This window comes from Gastrolobium bilobum, unplaced genomic scaffold, assembly GCF_033153095.1.
Source record: "Gastrolobium bilobum isolate Gb01-03AN ecotype WA unplaced genomic scaffold, APGP_CSIRO_Gbil_v1 utg10035, whole genome shotgun sequence".
NCBI lineage: Eukaryota > Viridiplantae > Streptophyta > Magnoliopsida > Fabales > Fabaceae > Gastrolobium > Gastrolobium bilobum.
This window is the reverse complement of record NW_026897370.1, coordinates 118,414-133,582: the sequence shown is the minus strand read 5'-3', so window position 1 is coordinate 133,582 and position 15,169 is coordinate 118,414. Positions and strand designations below refer to the sequence as shown.

The 15,169-nt window shown below is 37.4% G+C and overlaps 1 long non-coding RNA gene across 2 annotated transcripts; it reads left to right on the top strand.

Moving 5' to 3' along the window:
• Window positions 1–7,716: 7,716 nt before the first annotated feature.
• LOC133306333 (uncharacterized) lies at window positions 7,717–11,258 on the top strand. Of its 2 annotated transcripts, none has more exons than XR_009750871.1 (6): window positions 7,717–8,015; window positions 8,164–8,238; window positions 9,005–9,148; window positions 9,420–9,978; window positions 10,344–10,470; window positions 10,916–11,258. It is a non-coding gene; the product is annotated as an uncharacterized LOC133306333 (long non-coding RNA). The 2 variants fall into 2 exon arrangements; XR_009750870.1 differs by having other exon boundaries at window positions 10,340–10,470.
• The last annotated feature ends 3,911 nt before the right edge of the window (window positions 11,259–15,169 follow it).

The following is a 15,169-nucleotide window of genomic DNA, read 5'->3' as shown; positions in this document are numbered from 1 at the left end:
TTCTTATCAACCCCAGGGTCAATTGTTAACTTCTGATGACACTGCAACAAGTAAGGGTCTTCTAGATTTTGCTTCTTAACCTCATTTAACACACTAAAGGCAGGTTCCAAAACCAGAACATTAATAGTACCGCCTTCATACATGCGTGATAGAGCGTCAACCACTACATTACTAATGCCAACCTTATATTCAATTTTAAAATCACACCCAAGTAGCTTACAGAGATATTTTTGCTGCTCAATTGTTTGAATCGTTTGGCTCATCAGTTCCTTAATACTCCTTTGATCAGTCATAATTACAAAGGAAGACCCGAGCAAATATTGCCTCCATTTCTTCACAGCAACAGTAACGGCATAAAGCTTTCTAACATAGGCTGAAGCATTTGCCATTCTTTTTCCCAATTTCTTGCTAAAAAAAGCTAAGGGACGTTCCCGTTGCAACAACACAGCTCCTACCTCACTATTCAAAGCATCAGTTTTAATTACAAAAGATGAATTGAAATCAGGTAGGATTCATACCGGAGTATGGATCATAGGTTCTTTGAGGCAGAGAAAAGCTTGTTTTGTGTCCTCATTCCAATGAAACTTATCAACAGTCTTCAATAAGTCTGTCAATGGGGCATCCAAGGTTGCGTAATTTCTCACAAACCTACGGTAGTACCCTGTTAACCCAAGGAATGCGTGGAACTGCTTCACATTGCAAGGGACATGCCACTCAACCATGGCTTTAATCTTCTTTGGATCAGCATGCACCCCTAGATCCAAGACTACATGGCCTAAATACTCAATGGACGTAACACTAAACGAGCACTTGGACAGCTTCACAAAAAACTAATGCAATTGCAGGTGCTCAAAGGCAATCTTCAAATGCTCTACATGTTCTTCCATGGATCTACTAAACACCAGGATGTCGTCGAAGAACACAATTATGAATCGGCGGAGATAAGGTTTAAACAGGTGGTTCATTGTTGCTTGAAAAGTAGCAGGAGCATTAGTCAACCCAAATGGCATGACTAAGAACTCATAGTGGCCCTCATGAGTTCTGAATGCTGTCTTCAGAATGTCTTGGGGCATAACTCAGATTTGATGGTACCCAACACGCAAATCCAATTTACTAAACACCATGGCCCATCCCAACTCATCAAGGAGTTCATCCATAGTAGGAATAGGGAACCTATCCTTAACGGTAGCTGCATTCAAGGCCCTATAGTCAATGCACATCCGCTATGAATTATCTTGTTTGCAGACCAATAAAATTGGAGAGGAAAACGAGCTTTGGGAATGCTGTATAAAGCCTGCGGACAACAAATCAAAAACTTTCTCGATTTCTGAATTTTGGTGGTAAGCATAGCGATAGGGCTTCATATTCACTGGTTTTGAGCCATCAACCAAGTGAATAGCATGGTCAATTCCGCTGAAGGGAGGTAGTTTATGCGAAACTTGAAACACAGCTTGTTATTGGAACAAAACCTGCAAAAGTTTCTCTACCACAGCTGTCCGCAAAGGCAATAGCTCTAGAACAGTGACCAACATGCACTCATCCTCATGTTAAACTAGAGAATAACAAGTAACAGGTGCAGGGAACCCCCCCTTCAATAGTAGAGATAGCTCATTCCTGAGAATGAGTTCCTTCCAGAATTATGAGTTGACCTTGCCAATAAAACTCCATGGACAAATGCTCATAATCGTGTGTCACCCTACCAAGTGTCTCAAGCCATGGCATACCAAGTACCACCCCTAAATCAATTAGTTTCAGTACCCAAAGATCAATAGTGAAAATATGACCCAGCAAGTTGACTGGTACATTTAAGCATTGACGATCAGCCACCAAAAACTCTCCATTACCTAAGAATACACGCATTTTCTTGCCACGAGTTATGGTCAATTTTAAATCACAAGGTAACTGCTTCCTGATGAAATTATAAGTGCTCCCGGAATCAACCAGTACAGATATCTCACACCCATTAATAGCAGCAAGAAACATCAAAGAACGAGTACCTTGTTGAGCACTTAAGGAATGAAGAGCTCCCTCATGTGGGGCCTTAGACAACTCATCAGCTTGCCAAATTAGATCTTCTCCCACCTCTGCATCATCCTTCTGCTCGTTCAAATCACCCACCATTAAAAACAATTTATTCTTACAACGATGTTTGGCATTCCATTTTTCATCACAGCAGTAACAAATCTTCATCTCACATTTCTTTTGCAGCTCTGCGTGAGATAGTTTCTTAATAGCTGGTGGTGCCGATAAAGCCAACAGAGGCTTCAATTAAGGTAATTGAGAAAATGGAGTAATGGAGATAGGTGCGGTGACGGGATCATTCACAGAGAAGGTTTTAGGTGGGACCTTCTTAGGTGTGACCATAAACGAAACTCTCAACTCAGAATGATGATCATCAAAAGCCAAAGCCTGCTGCATGGCTTGGTGGAGAGTCACCGGAGAGCGTAACTAAACCGCACTACAAAGTTCAGGCTGAAGACCAGAAACGAAGAAACTCAGGTAGAGATCATCGTCCAACCCAAGCACCTGATTAATCAAAACTTCAAACTGTTGTATGTAATCTCGCAAAGAACCTGATTAAGTGATTTTGGAAAGAACTCCCTTCAGATTCGTATAAGTCGAGAAGCCAAATCATTCACACAATTCGCGAGTAAGATCATTCCATGAATGGATCAGCCTACAGTTATACATCCACTGGTACCAGGAGGCCGCCATCCCATCCATACGTAGTCCAGCGATAAGAACCTTAAATTCCTCGGAAATCTATTGCAGAGTAAAGAACAACACTACACGAAAAATCCAATTATTAGGATCAATGCCACAAAATTCAAGAATTTCCAGCCGAATCGCTTTAGACAATTTTTGTAAGAACCCGCACCGTTAATTAAGGAAGTTAATTAATTAATTATGTGAAATTAGGAAATAATTCCATAATTTACCCTAATAATTCAAGAATAATATATAGGACTGTGATTTCAAGTTTCAAGTTAAAATAATGAGAGCTGGTGCCAGAACTAATACTGGCTATGGAAAAGTGCGTACCGGAAAGGTGCTGCGAAAAATAAAATAAAAATATGATAAATCCTAGAAAAATGGTTAGGTTCAGAATATAAAGTTTGAGATTAAAATGTTAAGCGTAGTTATTTTTGTTAATACTGTGTGTTTAAAACTTAAGTGCCTATAAATTCAACTTTTGGGCTCAAAAGCCTAGGCATTCTCTATTCCTACGTGACACTCTTGGAGGGGCTGATCATCTTGGTACTGTTTCATTGCTCCATTTTTGTGAACTTGAGACCATTTCCTTCCTTTTCCCTTCACCTAAACATTGTAGCTTGTGAGAGTTGGCCTTGGGAGGGTGTGGAGTGTCGCATTCTAAGTTTGTAGCCTATGTGGTGAGGTGAAGTTGCTGACTTTGGGGCTGTCTTCTTGGGTTTGGCTTGTGTGGCCTTGTTCTTGCCTTGTGTGGTGCCAAGAAGTGATCTTTTGGCTTAAAGGACCAAGCTTGGTGGTCAACTTCGTGTCTTTTGATAGTCAGAACCTTGGTGCTGAGTAGAGGACCCCTAGTGTGCCTCATTTTCGAAGTTGTGAGCCTTAGAGGTATACTATGATCATAGCTTTGTGTTTTTGATGTTTTAAGCTTGTTTAATCGATTAAAAAGAGAAACTTTAACCATTTGAGTAAAAGAATGTGTTTCTGAGTTCCTAAGATGTTGTTGAATATCTGTTTAGGGAGTTATTGGACTCCCAATCGCTTTTGGACCCTTAAAAGTGGGATTATGCAGAATTCTGTTCGAATTTCTGCATTCTGTTGGAGAAGTATTCGAATATTTTTTGTGTAGTATTCGAATACTTATCCCTTGGTAATCGGATACTCCTTGCAGGAGTATTGGGATAGTTTTCTGGGAAGAAAAGTATTCGGATACCTTTGAAGAAGTATTCGAATACTGAAGAGTATTCGAATACAGTGAGTTTTGGTATTCGGATACTGTGGTATTCGGATACTTGGAGTGTTGGTATTCGAATACCTTGTGGTATTCGAATACTTTAATGAAAGTAATCGAATACTTTCTGGAGAGCTGGAGTATTCGAATACTACTCGGGGAGTATTTGAATACCTCCTGCAGAAACAGCATGTAATGACTTAAAATGTGATGGAAAGTCTTAATCACTTAATGTAACCTTGGTAAATGGTAATTGATGATTATTACTGTATAAACAGATTGTGATTGTGCTGTTTGTGGACTTTGAGCTAGTGTGGACTCTTGGCTTGGATTGTTAGCTTGCAAGGTAAGCTTTCGTGTCCTCGGTTTAGCCATTGTTTGTTCCACCATGTCTCATGGGGGGATGGTTATATGCATTTAGTGTTATCATGTACTGTTTTATTGAAATGATATTGAGCTGTTAAGTGCAATTGCTTTATGATATGTATGTGGTGTTTCGCCTAGACAAGAAACCATGGGGTGGTCCTGTGGGCGGGTACAACATGGGTGTGTACTGTGTGGGTAATAGACGTATTCATGCACTTCTCTGATTAGTAGAATAGTTATAACACACATAACATGACTATCTACTGCATTGCACTATTTTGGAACTTACACGGTTGAACTGTTTTTGAACTTATATTGCACATGTAAGTGAGCTTGGGGTGGAAGATCCTTGAGGACCCCTTGTCTTACTGAGATTTCTGTTTATAGATCTCACCCCATGTTTGGGGCGCTTATTTCAGGTTCAGGTAACCAAGGGGTTGAGACCTTTAGCGGCAGGAGCCGGAGCTTAGTTGATTGATGTTTATCTGCTTATATGCTTGGATGCTGATCTTTGGATGTTGATATCATGCTTATAGCTTCATTTGATGTTATTGTTGAGACTCGGTTGATTATGTCATTTATTCAGTGAGCATGGGGATTGTCCATGCCACGTTGACTTGACTATCTGATTCGTAGTTTGGATTGTATTAATGTATCAGGATAGTGTCCGGATTACGTGTTGTAGATCTGTGATTTAGATACTCACTTAATTATTTATGAGGTAATTCAGTTAGCTATCTTTTACAGTTTACATACATGCGTTTTATGAAAATGATTAAGTAATCAACTTGGTTAAGTATAATGACGTCATAATTGAAAAGAAAAATATATTCTGCCTTTTTAATTAAGCATGGCTTAATACGATGACATCCTAACAAACCGAGTATACACGGGGTGTTACAATTTTCTGGTATCTGTATAGCTTCGCGGTCCAGTGTGCGAAGATGGTGGATCGAAATGCGGAGGCACAATTGGAGGTTACATGCGAGGCATAGATTCACGATTACGCGCATCGATGGACTGTACCGTGGAATTGAGTTGTTGCAACTGCATAACAATCATCGCCATTTGATTCTGCTGCTCTTCGAATCTGGTTTCAAGTCAAGCCAATTGAGATTGAGTATCGTCATGACGAACATCAATGCGTTGTGGGAGAGTAGTGAACTCTTCAGCTAGCTCAATGCGCATTGTGACAAACAATTGGTGTTTAAGGAATGAAAGCACAGCACCAATTGTTAGGTTACAACCAAACAGAGAGAACTAAAACAGAGAAGGAATTCAAGAAAACTAACACAAGAAGTTTATTATTCAGATGGTTCAAAGTACACTTTAATTTCCTATATATATCGTATACCCCTTTTCCTACAATAGTTACAACTGTAGCCAACATAACAATCCCCTTATTATTACTCTTACGTGACAGCCCTCGTGGTGCCCACGTGACAAGGCTCTTAAGCCACAAAGTCTTTAAGAATGTTGAGTGCTTCCCAAGTAGAAACCCTTCGTGTAACATTGTCCGTAATGTCATTGACATCACTGTTTACAACCACAAATATGCCATGCAAATTTTGCTCCAGTCCAACATTTTAGAGTGTAAACCAACTCACTCATCCGTGGAGCCCAACCATAAAATGGCCTTGGTAGACGGACAAGTATACGACGACCCCGACAGGTATCACAAGCTCATTAACAAATATGTGTAATTGACTATTACCTGGCCGACCTCAATTACATTGTGCACATTCTCTCATAGTTCATGGGAATCCACAACAAGAGCATATTGATGCTGGAATCGTGTGTGCTTTGCTATGTCAAGAATAATTCAAGTCAAGGTCTTTCTATGAAGTCTAACTATGCAATGGATATTTAGGTATACCGCAATTTTGATTAGGCTATTTGTCTCATCACTTGGAGGTCAATCCTAGAAGACAAAAAAAGTAGCACACAACTCCTGGAAGGCTAAGTATAAATTCATGGCTAATGTCACTACTAAACTTGTTTGGTTAAAAACATTTCTAACCTCCATCAGTGTTACTTACGATCATCCCTTATCTCTATATTACGACAATCAAGCTACACTTCATATAGCATCTAATCCAATTTTTCACGATCCACCAAACGCAACAACTTAGAATGCCATTTTGCCAACGAGCATCTCCTAGCTAGGACGATTTCCACTTCCTATGTTTGTTGCCATTTACAACTGGCAGACATCTTAACTAAAGCTATTGGGGAAAGACCATTTCTTACACTTGTCAGTGAGTTAGGCATTTCAAATTTGCATGCTCCAACTTGGGGACATTCCCATTAATTATTTTGCTTATTACGTGAGTTATCATTGGTTGTGTATTTAAATTATGATAGTTTAAAATAGGTTGTAAACGTTTTAGCTTAATTTAAGTCTTTGATTGTAACAAATTTAAAGCGTCTTCAGAAAATGAATGATATCACTTTTTTTAATTTTCCTCTAACTTTCAGACTTTAATTCTCTAGTTATGTTCAACATTTTATTGTATAATAAGAATGTAATAATAAGACTACTTTTACATAAATAGCTAAGCCCCAAAATTAAGCCAAAGAATGTTTAGTCACATACATAATAATTAAGCCAAAGAATGTTTGGTCACATATATAATAAGTATTACATGTATTTAGGATTGCATTTCAACAGTAAAGAGGGTAAATAGCTAATACTAATACGCCAGAAAAACATTAGGTTAGAAACTGATCATACCTATACAATTATGTTTCACCAACTTCTTGATTTTGGGATTGTTGGTGGAGCTAAAACTACGTAAATCACTTCTCCAACGATCCAAAAGACAGAGAAAGCACAATTCTTCTTTAAAAGATGAATTCTCTGTTTGATTAAAATAATTATTTGTTGTGTAGTAAAATAAAATAATATTTTCTCATCAATTTTTAGTTTTGTATTAATTGTATCGTTTTTCTAACTGTCATTATTTAACCAATAAGAAGTGCCTAATTAATTACTATAGCGTTCATTGACAATGTTTTGTAATATGCAAACTAATAGTTATGGCCTAATGAGTGTGAGACTTAGCCTATTTATCACGATAATTACACAAACAAAAGATAATACAAAAGACGATGTTGGGAGAACCGCCTCTATATAAGTTCATGAATGCTTGAACTGAATTGAAAGTGTTTGAATAAAAAGAGAAAGATAAGATGAAATTACCACTACAAAAAAATAGGTGATTAGTGGAGGTTATTTACTGGAGGTCAAGAAAACCTCCACTAAATAATATAATTTTTAACACATTTTAAGCCCTCACAATTTATTATCATTTTTCTGCTTTATATTGTTTTATCTCCATTTATTAATGTGCTCTAAAAAAATTTAAAATAATAAATTTTACTATGCAAAAAAAACCGAGTAGGATCGCCAAACGCCACAGCACCTTTTCCTCGCTCTTTCCTCTCTCCATTTCTCAGCCTTCTTTCTTCATTCTCAAATTCTGAGTCTTAGATTCTACTCATAACATACACTAGCATTTTCCTCGCTCTTTCCCTCTCTCAACCAAACCGTACGCAGTATTTTGTTCCTTTCTTCGATTCGATCCTCTCTCATCAGAAACATGGCGGAATCGGTGGAGCTTCCAAATCGGTTAGCAATCCTTCCATTCAGGAACAAGGTCCTTTTGCCTGATGCCATCATTCGAATTCGTTGCACTTCCCCAAGCAGGTCACACTCTTACAAAATTCTGTGTATTTTTTTTATTTAATTTTTCGAGCTTACTCGATTTTATAGAACAGTGTTTTTCTCGCTTGGTAAATGATATAATTAATAAATAAATATTATATTTCTGACTTTGATCTTTTCCTTTGGAAAGGTTCACGAGCGTTATGTTACGAGGCTGCGGAAGAAGTTGCAGCATGAGGAGAGGAAACAAGCTAATCAGAGAAGGGTAATTCTGCTAAAGCATGGTTATTTGATTTTATGGATATTGAAGTTTGAGGGGGAAATAATAAGTTTCAAGTAAATGAACAGTGGTTAATGAAGTAAAATAAACTAATATCTTAATTAAATTCTTCATAAAAGTTAAACCATTCGCTTAACTCTTGAATCAGAATCTGACCGAGAGAAGAGGATAAGTTGAAATCTACATCTATGTTACCCCCCTTGCTGCGTTTTGAATGAATTATTACTTATTAGTAAGGTTCTCTTAGATGATAGTCCAACATTAATGTTTTTTTTTTTTTTGGATTGCTCCACTGGTTTCCGGGGCTTCGCTCCAACTATGTCCAGTCCGACCCGGGTAGGTTACCTAGCATTGGCAGATGATTCTCCCAGCGAGGATTTTCTGCATACACAAGGTCTCGAACTCGAGTCCTTGCTTAAGCGAACTAAGTACCTTACCACTTGAGCCAACCCCCGTTGGTCAACATTAATGTTTTGTGTCACTGAAAGCAATGTTTTTCATTTGATCACGAAAATAAAATTTTATATGATTTATTTAAAGGATAAAAGGACTAAAACTATGAGAATAAGAAATAATTCAAATTATAAAACTCCCTAGTAGTAAATTAATATTCAATTTTTTTAGTATCTTCGATCTTATGTTATCATTGCAAATTTAAAGTATTACTCTAGATGTGGTATTCTCATTGAAAAGGGTGATGTTATGATGATTTACTGATATAACATGCATAATGGCCTTTCTTGTACTTCAGGTGCTTTCTGATTCTGAAACAGTCCGGTGGTTGAACCATGCAGTTGAAAACATATGGCCTATATGTATGGAACAGATTGCTTCTCAGAAGATTTTACTCCCTATCATACCTTGGTTATTAGAGAAGTACAAACCTTGGACTGCTGTATGACTCATACTGTTCAGCTATTTATCTCTATATTGCTTGATCAGACAATTTGAGTTTCAACCATTTTCTTGATAATTGTGTTGTTTAAATGTTAATATCTGATATGAATTTCATATTCTCTATAAGACTTTGATTAAGAAAGATGTGAAACTTTTTCCTTTTTGTCCCTTTTATATTTTGGTTAGTTTTATGTATTTGTGTTTGAGTATAAAAATTGTTCCTTGTGTTTGAGTATATATTAATTGATATCTATTTATTATATTTGCAGAAAGAAGCCGTTGTACAGCACCTATACTTGGGAAAAAACCCACCTTTGTTTACTGAAATAAGGGTACTTCACCCTTATAATGATTTTTGGAAGATCAACTTAAGTCATTCCTTCAAAGATTATGATATCCGGTTCTGGAAGTAGACCCGGATCATGGATTTCAGGAGCTCTCGCTCTTCCTGCTGGTTTCGACAATAAATTTTTTTTTTCAAACATAAGACATCCATTTTTTGTTTCTATTATCTGGCAAATGTATTAAGTACATAAATGAAGACTGAAGACAAACAAATACATTATGAATTGCCATGTCTTGTCTTGCATACTTGTTTGACAACTACAATTTATTGTCGTATATTTCTCTTAAATTGCATGTTATTGAGAAGGAGATAATGCCTCGGGAGTTTAAAAATGCAATATTAGAGAATCTGGTTTTGTTCTATAAAAATGCAATTTTAGTATGAATCTACAGGTATTCATATATTAAATGTTTCCTTTTATTTTTCAATTTGTATGTCTTGCAGCTTACATGCTCCAAGATCAGGAGGTACATGCTGTTGAGGTATGTTAAGCATTTTTTTATATGATTCTTATGTGCAAATCATGTGTTAATTTTTACCTGCTCAGTAGAGTGCACTTTCATTGCCATTAAGCCTGATGGAGTGCAGAGATTCTCAATTTACAAATCAAATTCCAAGAGCATTTTGTATACTGTGAGAATTCCCTTTGCAATTTGAATGATTTTTTTTTTTAATTTGGTAAGAGTGATATGCTTAATGTAAGGTGGCATGATGACGGGCTGCATGATTCAAACATCTTGGTCGCTTATAGGTTTCTTATACCTCAATTTGATAGAAAGCGGTGTCTTACCATTCTGGTTTGTGTTACATTTGGGCTCAAACTTGATTGTGTATTCATTGTAGGAAGAAAGATAGCATCACAGTAATGAACTCATGGCATTCAGTTTCACCCAAGGAAGAAAGATGGGTTGCATATGAATGATGATGAGGCTTCAATCCCTAATTGGATCAATACAACCTCTGCATCCTTAAAGGTTGGTGGAATTAATGTTGGTTTTCAGAATATAACTATATTGTGAGATGGACTGTATGATACAACTAACACATTTAGATTAGACAATTTCCTGGTTGGAGCGATTGAACTTTATCCTATATTTAACTCTATTAAGAAAATGTTGGGATCAATGAGTTAAAATTGCTTACTTTTTTTTTAAATGATTTATGTTTAGGTATTTTTAGTGGGGGTTTGTGATTTTTGTCGTGTACTTTGTTTAATTGCTTAAATTAAACTGAGTTCAATTGATTATAGATAACGGAAATTTTCTTTGCTTACATTTTCTTTGAATTAAATATGGAGTTAGATTTATTCTTCTATAACTCCATTCTTATTCAGTTGCTTCTGAGAACCATGATCAGCTCTGTGATAAGGCTACTATTTGTGATTTCAGTAGTTCTAAGAAAATGTGATGGTTATTGTAGGCATAATCTACGGTGGCCAATGTGGACGAGTGGAAATGGAAGCTCAGAATGCTGTTACGCAGTGAAAAGGACTAGAAGATTGTATCTAGAAATAAAAAAGACAGGAGAGACTAAACAGATAGCTAACCTTGCCAAAAGAATGGGACTTTACAGGTTAAAAGATACATATTTACATATGCATCCCTCAAGATTTTAGCCTCAGATCATGACAAGCTTCTGAAAAAAGTTATCAAAGAATATTCTATGATCGTTAAGGATCTTATCAAATATTTGTCTTTGCCCATTTTTATAGTTACAAGGATATGAGGCTACTTGTAAAAAACAGGATAACTTTCAAATTTTGGCCTGCATGAATAGTTATCAATTTTTAATAACTTTTAGTTTTTAATTTCATTTATACATCTCTTTGATTTTTTTATCTTTGAAAACCAAGTTCTATTTAGATATATATTCAAATATTTGGAATGAATTTTTTTTATCCTTTAGAATCTACCTGGATTTTTATAAGAAACGTAAAATTTTAAATGATTTTTTTTTAAATTTTCAACAAATTTGTGGGGGTCTTAAACCTCCAGAAACTGAAACATTTGTGGGGGTCTGAAGCCTCCAGAAAATATTTCAACAAATTATGACGTTACACATAAAGACTCCACAAAATATGTTGTGGCGTAGGCAAAATTGGGGGTCGTTGAGGATGCCACAAATGTATTTTGTGGGGGTCAAAGACCCCCACAATATGAAAATATGACCCCACAAAATGCTTGAATTTTTGTAGTGTACAGAAGATGATGGATAATTTGTGCAAACATTAATGTAACGTAACTAAGAAAAAAAAAAAAAGAAGAGATAAGCACGATACTTTGGAGTTAGATAAATAGTTTGTATACTAACACTTTGATCATAAGACATTAAATATATAGTAATTCTTGAATGCCATCCAACAAGAAAAAAATGAAAGTGGCAAGAAAAAAGTTTGAGAGACGAGAAATTCGTGTAAGTACTCTAAGCTTATGGGATAATATTAGAACACATGAGATCTTACTGTAAGTTATTATAGTTGAGTATAGAGAGGATATTATAATTATATTTGATATAGTTAGACGCCCTATTTAAAGTTTTCCTCATTTTTATGTTTTTTTTTGGTATTTCAGTATTTGAGGGTCTACGCTTGATATTTGGTACACATTTTATATATGAAATGCACAATTTCAAATGTAGAATACTTGCCGGTCATTTTAGATATTGAATTTAAAACAAAGAATATTTTTAATTTAATGTTTAAAATTGAGCTCAAGTTCATGCAGTGTGAATTAAATTTAGTATAGATATGTAAAGTCGCAAATTAAATTGAGTAAATATGAAGATGAAGATTGAATAGAGCATGTCCAAAGTTGCATATTCATATGTAAGTTGTTCATATTAGATATGTTGGTTACTGTCTTATCTGTGTGTGAAAATATTAGAGGTGTGTAAAACCTATGATGCACGGATACTGACACGGGACACGATACGTTACTACAAGAAAAAGTTTATTTGTGACGAAAAATTTTGTCATAAATGACAATTTTTGACACAAATAATCAAATTTCGTCACAAATAAACTTGCGACGCAGGAATTTGTGACGAAATTTACTTGCGACGTAAGTATTTGTAACGAAATTTCATAAAATTTTATCACTAATAAAAAAAATTCTTGTAGTGCATCACCACGTTAATTTTAAAAAATGGCATATTTCGACACGTTGGGACACGTTTTGATATTAAATAATATTTTTAATATATATAATATAATTTATATTTAATACTTATAACATTATGGAAGGTCATTATGGAAGGTGTTTATTATGGAAGGTGTTTCATCAGCCTCCATGAGCGTGCTGTGGGAAGGCTGTCCTTCGAAGGAATTCCATCCGACTAGAAGGATCAGGCAGGGTGACCTTTTGTCACCCTACCTGTTTGTGCTATGTATCGAAAGACTGGCTCATTTGATTCTTGAGGCTTTGTCTCGCAAGAAGTGGAAACCTGTTGTTCTTAGAAGGAAAGGACCTCTCATTACTCATCTGTTTTTTGCGGATGACCTCCTCCTTTTTGCTGAAGCGTCGGTTGAACAGGCCAAGCTTATTGGTGCTGTATTGACTTGCTTCTGTGACTCATCGGGCCAAGCAGTTAACAAGGAGAAATCTAGGATTTTCTTTTCCAGGAACGTCAACCATAACCGTGCTGTGGAGATTGCGCATTCTATGGACTTCACTATTGCTGCCGACTTGGGAAAGTACTTAGGGATCCCTCTTTTTTGTGACAAAGTGAACTCATCAACGTTCAACTTCATTCTGGATAGAATTGATAGAAAATTATGCAGCTGGAAGAAATCCTTTTTATCCTTTGCTGGCAGGTCTACACTTGTGCAAGCTGTCATCGCAGCTACCCCTTCCTACTCCATGCAATCTTGCTACCTTCCTATCAGTACCTGTGCCAAAATTGAGATGAGGGCTAGAGACTTCCTTTGGGGGTCCATTGTTGACAAGCGTAAGATTCACTTAGTGGCTTGGGAGAACATTTGCCCGCCTAAAAGAAGGGGAGGGTTGGGGTTTAGAAGATTACGCGAAACGAACTTGGCTTTTCTTATGAAACTGGGTCATGGGATCCTCACTCACACGAATAGTCTTTGGGTCTAAGTGCTTAGAAGCAAGTATGGAGTGGTGAACAGCCTCATCCCTACGTTGAAACCTTTTAAACAGGCCTCTAACATGTGGAGGGGTGTCATGCATGTCTGGCCCAAGGTGATCCAAGGTTCCAGGATTCAGTTGGGCGATGGAAACCTACCTAACTTTTGGAACGAGACTTGGCTACCCCACAGCAACAAAGTGCAGGCCAGGGTCATTATCAGAAGACATAAGCAGCTGGAAAGTAAGCACGGTTGTTGACTCTTTTGGTAATTGGGATTGGAACATGTTAAATCAAGTGATGTCCCCTCAATCTTGTGCTGCTATTGTTGGGTATGGCTCATACTTCACATGATGATGTTGGCCCTAATTGTCGGGGTCAGCAGAAAGGCAACTGGGGTCCCGCTCCCAGGCAACTTGGGCCCATGAATAGTTGTTGTTAGGGTTTCTTGTAATCCTATTTATATTTGCCTTGTAAACCGAGAGACTTGTAACGAGTGGCGGTGAGGTGAATATAGTACAGACAAGCTGGACGTAGCCTATATTGGGTGAACCAGGGTAAATCATCGTGTCAATCTCTCTACTCTTATCTCTTTTTCTGTTTTCTCGATTCTGTGTGATTGTCGATTTCCAACAATTGGTATCAAGAGCTTTGGTTCTGCGACCAGGGTTCCTGTGACAGATTGGGGTTTCGCGATTTAGGGTTTTTTCTTGGCATAGATAAAACTGCGAAATTGATCTGGAGAGGATGTCGACTGGCCAATCACGGGTCGAGGTTGAAAAGTTCGGAGGAAAAGGGTTCGAGTTATGGAAGCTGAAGACGGAGGCTCTGCTCGTTGACAGGGACGTGTGGTACGTGATCGAAGATGATAAGTCGTCCGTACCAACAAAACCTGTCGGTGAAGAAACGTCAGGTGATGGCGAGTCGAAGGAGTTGAAGGCGTGGACCAGAGACGATCGAAAGGCGCGAAGCCTGATCTGGTTATGCCTGGCTGACAACGTTCTGGTGAACGTAACTTCTGAGAAGACCGCGAAGGATCTCTGGACGAAGCTGGGAAGTCTCTATCAGAGCAAGTCACTCGTGAACAAGCTGTTCCTACGAAGGAGGCTGTATAATCTGCGGATGAGCGAAGGTGATTCTTTCTCTGCTCATTTAAATGAATTTAATACTATTTGTGCACAACTTTCGTCTATAGACATTAACCTGGACGAGGAAGACAAAGCTTGCACCTTGTTGTGTTCACTGCCCAACTCTTGGGAGCACATCATTGTGTCAATTGGTACTAGTGTTAATAAACTGTCGTTTGAGACGGTTGTTGCTGCCTTATTGTCTGAGGAGATGAGAAGGGTAGGTTCTGAAGGTACCAACAATGAGGCTCTGGTTGCTAGAGGGAGGAGTGATGACAAATCAAAGTCTGGTCACAGAGGAAGATCGAGGGGACGATCAAAGTCCCGTGATAAATCTGATAAATCTGAAATGAGGTGCTGGAGGTGCAAAAAGGTTGGACATCTGAGAAGGAATTGCAGAAGTAAAAGTGTAGGTCCTGAGAAGCGGGATGATTCACAACCATCTGCTTCGGGTACAAAGAAG